General features: G+C 36.5%; 1 non-coding gene across 1 annotated transcript; it reads left to right on the top strand.

The window, feature by feature from the left end:
- The first annotated feature begins 1,605 nt into the window (after window positions 1-1,605).
- On the top strand, window positions 1,606-1,713 carry LOC112730870 (small nucleolar RNA R71). Its single transcript, XR_003166674.1, has one exon. It is a non-coding gene; the product is annotated as a small nucleolar RNA R71 (small nucleolar RNA).
- The last annotated feature ends 6,203 nt before the right edge of the window (window positions 1,714-7,916 follow it).

Below are 7,916 nucleotides of genomic sequence, written 5' to 3'. Positions count from 1 at the left end.
GTTGTGGCCTCCCAACACCAAATTTAGAGTTTGACTGTGGGGCTCTGGTTGACTCTGTTTTGAGAGAAGCTTACTGTGCCTCTTTTCCATGTTTACAGAAGGATGTCCTTGAGTTTTAAACTCAAGGGAGTCCTCATTCAATTGAAGGACTAGCTCACCTCTGTTAACATCAATCACATCTCTTGCTGTGGCTAGGAAGGGTCTTCCAAGGATGATGGATTCATCCTCATCCTTCCCAGTATCTAGGATTATGAAATCAGCAGGGATGTAAAGGCCTTCAACCTTTACTAATATGTCCTCTACTTGTCCATAAGCCTATTTTCTTGAATTGTCTGCCATCTCTAATGAGATTTTAGCAGCTTGCACCTCAAAGATTCCCAGTTTCTCCATTACAGAGAGGGGCATGAGGTTTATTCCTGACCCAAGATCACATAGAGCCTTCTCAAAGGTTATGGTGCCTATAGTACAAGGTATTAGGAACTTTCCAGGATCCTGTTTCTTCTGAGGCAATCTCAATTGATCCAATGCATTTAGTTCATTGGTGAACAGGGGAGGTTCATCTCCCCAAGTTTCATTACTAAATAAATTGGCATTCAGCTTCATGATTACACCAAGGAACTTGGCAACTTGCTCTTCAATAACATCTTCATTCTCTTCAGAAGAAGAATACTCTTCAGAGCTCATGAATGGCATAAGGAGATTCAATGGAATCTCTGTGGTCTCTAGATGAGTCTCAGATTCCTTTGGTTCCTCAGAGGGAAACTCCTTATTGATCACTGGACGTCCCAGGAGGTCTTCCTCCTTGGGATTCACGTCCTCCCCTGCCTCCTTGGATTCGGCCATGATGGTCAATTCAATGGCCTTGCACTCTCCTTTTGGATTCTCTTCTGTATTGCTTGGGAGAGTACTAGGAGGGGTTTCAGTGATTCTTTTACTCAGCTGGCCCACTTGTGCTTCCAAATTTCTAATGGAGGACCTTGTTTCATTCATGAAACTCACAGTGGCCTTAGATAGATCAGAGACTAAGTTTGCTAAATTAGAGGTATTTTGTTCAGAGTTCTCTGTCTGTTGCTGAGTGGATGATGGAAAAGGCTTGCTATTGCTAAACATGCTTCTTCCACCGTTATTAAAGCCTTGTTGAGGCTTTTGTTGATCCTTCCATGAGAGATTTGGGTGATTTCTCCATGAGGAATTATAGGTGTTTCCATATGGTTCACCCATGTAATTCACCTCTGCTATTGCAGGGTTTTCAGGATCATAAGCTTCTTCTTCAGAAGATACCTCTTGAGTACTGTTGGATGCAGCTTGCATTCCATTCAGACTTTGAGAAATCATATTGACTTGCTGAGTCAATATTTTGTTCTGAGCCAATATGGCATTCAGAGTATCAATTTCAAGAACTCCCTTCTTCTGATGCATCCCATTACTCACAGGATTCCTCTCAGAGGTGTACATAAACTGGTTATTAGCAACCATGTCAATGAGTTCTTGAGCTTCTGCAGGCATTTTCTTTAGGTGAATGGATCCACCTGCAGAAGTATCCAATGACATCTTAGCTAATTCAGACAGACCATCATAGAATATATCCAAGATGGTCCATTATGAAAGCATGTCAGAAGGACACTTTTTGGTCAGTTGCTTGTATCTCTCCCAAGCTTCATAGAGGGATTCACCTTCTTTCTGTCTGAAGGTTTGAACATCCACTCTAAGCTTGCTCAGCTTTTGAGGAGGAAAGAACTTGGCTAAGAAAGCCTTGACCAGCTTATCCCAAGAGTTCAGGCTATCCTTAGGTTGAGAGTCCAACCATATTCTAGCTCTGTCTCTCACAGCAAAAGGAAAAAGCATGAGCCTGTAGACTTCAGGATCTACTCCATTAGTCTTAACAGTATCACATATCTGCAAGAATTCAGTTAAGAACTGAAAAGGATCTTCAGATGGAAGTCCATAAAACTTGCAGTTCTGCTGCATCAGAGAAACTAATTAAGGTTTAAGCTCAAAATTGTTTGCTCCAATGGTAGGAATTGAGATGCTTATTCCATGTAAATTGGAATTAGGTGCAGTAAAGTCACCAAGTATCCTCCTTGCATTATTATTATTATTTTCGGCTGCCATCTCCTCTTCCTGTTCGAAAATTCCTGTAAGGTTGTCTCTGGATTGTTGTATTTTAGCTTCTTTTAGTTTCCTCTTCAGAGTCCTTTCAGGTTCAGGGTCTACTTCAACAAGAATGTTCTTGTCCTTGCTCCTGCTCATATGAAAAAGAGGAGAACAGAAAATAATAATAGGGATCCTTTTTACCACAGTATAGAGGTTCCCTTATTGTTAGTAGAAGAAGAAAAGGGAATAAGAGTGAAGAAGAATGGATAATCCAAACACAAGGGTGAGGATAAGAGCAGTGATTTGAGATGAAGAGAAGTGTTAGTAAGTAATTAAATAAATAGAAGGAGATGAGAGAGAGAAATTTTCGAAAATAATTTTTAAAAAGGAGTTTGATGATTTTCGAAAATTAAAGGGGAAAAAATTTAAAATTAAAATTTAAAACAATTAATTAATTAAAAAGAATTTTTGAAAAAGAGGGAGGTATTTTCGAAAATTAGAGAGGGGAAGTTAGTTAGGTAGTTTTGAAAGAGATAAGAAACAAACAGAAAGTCAATTAGTTAGTTGAAACAAATTTTGAAAATCAATTTTTAAAAGATAAGAAGATAAGAAGTTAGAAAAGATATTTTAAAATCAAATATTTTTGAAAAAGGTATGTTTTAAAAAGATATGATTAAAAATATATGAAAAAAAAGGATAAGATAAAAAGATATTTTTTGAAAAGATATGATTGAAATTAGTTTTGAAAAAGATTTGATTTTTAAATTCATAATTAATGACTTGATTCACAAGAAATCACAAGATATGATTCTAGAACTTAAAGTTTGAATCTTTCTTAACAAGTAAGTAACAAACTTGAAAGTTTTGAATCAAAACATTAATTTTTGATGATATTTTCGAAAATATGAGATAAAATTAAGAAAAAGTTTTTGAAAAATATTTTTAAAATTTTCGAAAATAAATAAGAAAAATGAAAAAGATATGATTTTTGAAAAAGATTTTGAAAAAGATAAGATTTTTAAATTAAAAATTTGATTTGACTCATAAGAAACAACTAAATTTTAAAAAGTTTTGAAAAAGTCAACTCAAATTTTCAAAAATTTATGAGTGAAAAAGGGAAAGATATTTTTTTATTTTTGAATTTTTAATGATGAAAGAGAAAAACATGAAAATGATGCAATGCATGAAAATTTTGGATCTAAACATGTGATGCATGCAAAAATGCTATGAATGTCAAGATGAACACCAAGAACACTTTGAATGTCAAGATGAACATCAAGAACTTATTTTTTTTGAAAATTTTTCAAGAAAAGAAAACATGCAAGACACCAAACTTAGAAAATTTTCATGTATAGACACTATGAATGCAAGAATGCATATGAAAAACAAGAAAAGACACAAAACAATATAATATGAAGATCAATCAAGAAGGTTTATCAAGAACAACTTGAAGATCATGATGAATGCAATGCATGAATGCAATTTTCGAAAAAATGCAAGATGAGTATGCAATTGACACCAAACTTAAAATTTGACACAAGACTCAAACAAACAACATAAAATATTTTTTATTTTTATGATTTTATGATTTTTTTGGATTTTTTTGAAAATTAATGTGAAAAAGAAAAATAAGGATTTCAAAATTTTTAATATGAATTCCAGGAATCTTGTACTCTTAGTCTAAAGCTCCAATCTGAGGGTTAGACATGGCTTAATAGCCAGCCAAGCTTTAGAAGATACAAATCAGGCATATAACAGCTGATACTTTATCCAACTTTATATACTTATAAGTGGAAGCCTCAGTCTAAAAGAATTAGACATGGCTTTACAGCCAGCCAGGCTTCTACATGCTTCATGAAACACTAGAATTCATTCTTAAAAGTTCTGAAGAAAAATATATTTTTGAAAAGATTTATTTTTTTTTGAAAACTTTTTGAAAACAAAGTAAGAATAAAATTACCTAATCTGAGCAACAAGATGAACCGTCAGTTATCCAAACTCGAACAATCCCCGGCAACGGCTCCAAAAACTTGGTATGCAAAATTGTTACTCAGGTTGTAAAATTTGTTGTTCGTTCTCTACCTGGTAATGGCGCCAACAAACTGGTGCACAATACTATGGTCCAAACATAACTTCACAACTTCGCACAACTAACCAGCAAGTGCACTGGGTCGTCCAAGTAATAAAACCTTACGTGAGTAAGGGTCGATCCCACGGAGATTGTTGGTATGAAGCAAGCTATGGTCATCTTGTATATCTCAGTCAGGCGGATATCAAATGGTTATGGAGTTTTCGAATAATAATAATAAATAAATAGAAAATAAAGATAGAAATACTTATGTATATCATTGGTGAGAATTTCAGATAAGCGTATGGAGATGCTTTCATTCCTCTGAATCTCTGCTTTCTCGCTGTCTTCATCCAATCAGTCTTACTCCTTTCCATGGCAAGCTTTCTGTAAGGGCATCACCGTTGTCAATGGCTACATCCCATCCTCTCTGTGAAAAAGGTCCAAATGCTCTGTCACGACATGGCTAATCATCTGGAGGTTCTCGATCATACTGGAATAGGATTCACTATCCTTTTGCATCTGTCACTACGCCCAGCACTCGCGAGTTTGAAGTTCGTCACAGCCATCCCTTCCCAGATCCTACTCGGAATACCACAGACAAGGTTTAGACTTTCCGGATCTCAGGAATGGCCATCCATGGGTTCTAACTTATACCACGAAGATACTAATAACTCGGACTCGGTCCCCTATATTAGATATCTAAGAGATACTCATTCTACCTTGGTTGCATGTAGAACGGAAGTGTTTCTCAGGCACGCGTTCATAAGTGAGAATGATGATGAGCGTCACATAATCATCACATTCATCATGTTCTTGGGTGCGAATGGATATCTTAGATGCGGAATAAGTTGAATTGAATAGAAAATAGTAGTACTTTGCATTAAATCATGAGGAACAGCAGAGCTCCACACCTTAATCTATGGAGTGCAGAAATTCTACCGTTTGAAAATACATAAGTGATAATGGTCCAGGCATGGCCGAATGGCCAGCCCCCATGAAAGTCTAAGATAGCATAAAACTGATCAAAGGTCTCCAATACAATAGTAAAAAGTCCTATTTATACTAAACTAGTTACTAGGGTTTACAGAAGTAAGTAATTGATGCATAAATCTACTTCCGGGGCCCACTTGGTGTGTGCTTGGGCTGAACTTGAAGTTTACACGTGCAGAGGCTTCTTTTGGAGTTGAACGCCAAGTTGTAACGTGTTTCTGGCGTTCAACTCTGGTTTGTGACGTGTTTCTGGCGTTTAACTCCAGACTGCAGCGTAGAACTGGCGTTCAACGCCCTTTTGCATCATCTAAATTCGGCCAAAGTATGGACTATTATATATTGCTGGAAAGCCCTGGATGTCTACTTTCTAACGCAATTGGAAGTGCACCATTTTGAGTTTTGTAGCTCTAAAAAATCCACTTTGAGTGCAGGGAGGTCAGAATCCAACAACATCAGCAGTCCTTCTTCTACCTCTGAATCTGATTTTTGCTCAAGTCCCTCAATTTCAGCCAAAAAATACCTGAAATCACAGAAAAACACACAAACTCATAGTGAAGTCCAGAAATGTGAATTTAACATAAAAACTAATAAAAATATCCCTAAAAGTAACTAGATCCTACTACAAACATACTAAAAACAATGCCAAAAAACGTATAAATTATCCGCTCATTAATCTCGGTGTTTCATTTAATTAAGAAAAATTTGTACGAGCGATATTCACCAACCTGGAAGTGATCAAAAGATTTTCCAGCAACAAACCATTGTTTGGATTCAAAAGAGAAAAATAGAATCCAACATAAATACACAAGTACACATTAAAAATACGCTCACTTGTTGAAGTTTAGAGGGACATTTGTCAAGTGGATAAGTGACCACCTCCATGTCCAATCAGAAGCAAGAAAAGAGGCAACTGATCGGAATATTGTGAGTATTGCCGCATATACGGCCACCACACCAATAATTCCTATGACCTTAAGAATATTATCGACAAGCTTGCGCGAGATGGTATGCTCGATAAGTACTTGGAGTCTAGAAAGTCGGACAAGAAATGCAAGGCACCTAGGGAAGACCATCACAAGAGGAAGGAAAGGGAAGATATTGATGATCCAAGAGAACTCCAGAACGACATATTCACATAATTACGGGTGGCTTTGCAGGAGAAGACATTTCAAAGACCTCTTGTAAAATACATCTCAAGGAAGTATATCAAGTTAGAGTAGGAAATCAGGACCTCTACCTGCTTGAGACCACCTTTACCAAATGGGGCACCCGAGTTGTCCTTCCTGAGCACAATGACTATAGTGATCACAATGGTTTTAGCTAATGCCAATTTGCATAGAACTCTAGTCAACTAGGAAGGCTCGACTAATATTTTATCCAAAGAAGCATTTGACAGGCTCAAGATAGAACTAAAAGATCTCATAGCATATTTGGATACCCTCTTTGGCCTAGGAAAACCCCGATCTGGCCTTAGGGATTCAACAATTTGTACACCACTTTTGAAAAAGCTCGAAAAGAAATTCCTTGAAAATTAACTATATAGTGGTTAATGTTCTTTTCACCTACAATGCATTGATAGGTCGAGGTGCATTGAACTAATTTTTCACAGTAGTCTCCACATCCTATCTGTGCATGAAATTTTCCACAAAAGAGGAAATTGCAACAGTACACGGAGATTAAGCCTTTGGAAAGAGGTGTTACAACAAAAGTCTCTACCTTAATAGAAAGACTGGAGGATGGCAAGTTTCCATTCTTGAAGTTAGAAGTCCTAGGAAAGAGAACCCAATCAACCTCAGCCAAGGGAGAAATTTGAGGAGGTGCAAATCGGATAGAGTCCTAAGCAAACCCCTAATATCATAGCAGAACTCCATTAGGAACTTAAGCACGATCTTATTCAACTTATTTAGGTAAAGTCTAATTTCTTTGCACGAAAAGCTACCAATATGCCAGGTATATCACTTGAGTTGATGTTACATAAGTTGGTCATTTATCTTAGCTCTAAGTGGGTCTAGCAAAGAAGAAGAAAACTAAGTGAGAAAAGAGCTCAGGTGGTAGAGAAACAAGTCAAATCTCTACTCAGAAAGTGGAGGATGTGTATTGATTATACCGACTTGAACAAAGCATGTCCCAAGGATCCAAACCCATCAATAACTCATCAAAGTTATCATATCCATCAATAATCATCATCTACCAACATGTATATCATCACATTCAAACTCATTCAACCTCCATCTAAACCATCATCAAGCATAACATTTATATACAATTAATCGTACAATCACATATTTCAAACCTATCTTAGAGGCCACTAGTCTAAGTTTCAGAAAATATTACATATTACATAAAAGAAACCAAAATCATACCTTGGTCGATTTCCAAAATGCACCAAACACCAAAACGAAGCCACCAAGTTCGATCCAAAAGCATCAAACCAACTCTAACAATCACCAAAACTCAATCTAACATCATACAACATACCAACATCAAACCTAGGGTTCACTAAAACAACTAAACACAAGAGTTTAGTAAGACCTAACCTTACCCAACGAGATTAGGGGTAAAACCCAACAATATTCCAATGCTAGATCACCCCTAAACAAACAAAATCATGAAAATCTCAATCTAACAAAGCCACAACTCGAATTTGTCAAAGAACAGAAAATTGGAGAAAGGGATTCTAGTTGCTTATCACTTTATTTAGATAGAAATGAAGAGCTCGGTAAGAGCTTTGCATGACCGTAAACGGCTCGTCAATCGGAGC

The sequence above is a fragment of the Arachis hypogaea genome, chromosome 12 (assembly GCF_003086295.3).
Source record: "Arachis hypogaea cultivar Tifrunner chromosome 12, arahy.Tifrunner.gnm2.J5K5, whole genome shotgun sequence".
Taxonomy (NCBI): domain Eukaryota; kingdom Viridiplantae; phylum Streptophyta; class Magnoliopsida; order Fabales; family Fabaceae; genus Arachis; species Arachis hypogaea.
This window is presented reverse-complemented; position numbering and strand designations above follow the sequence as displayed.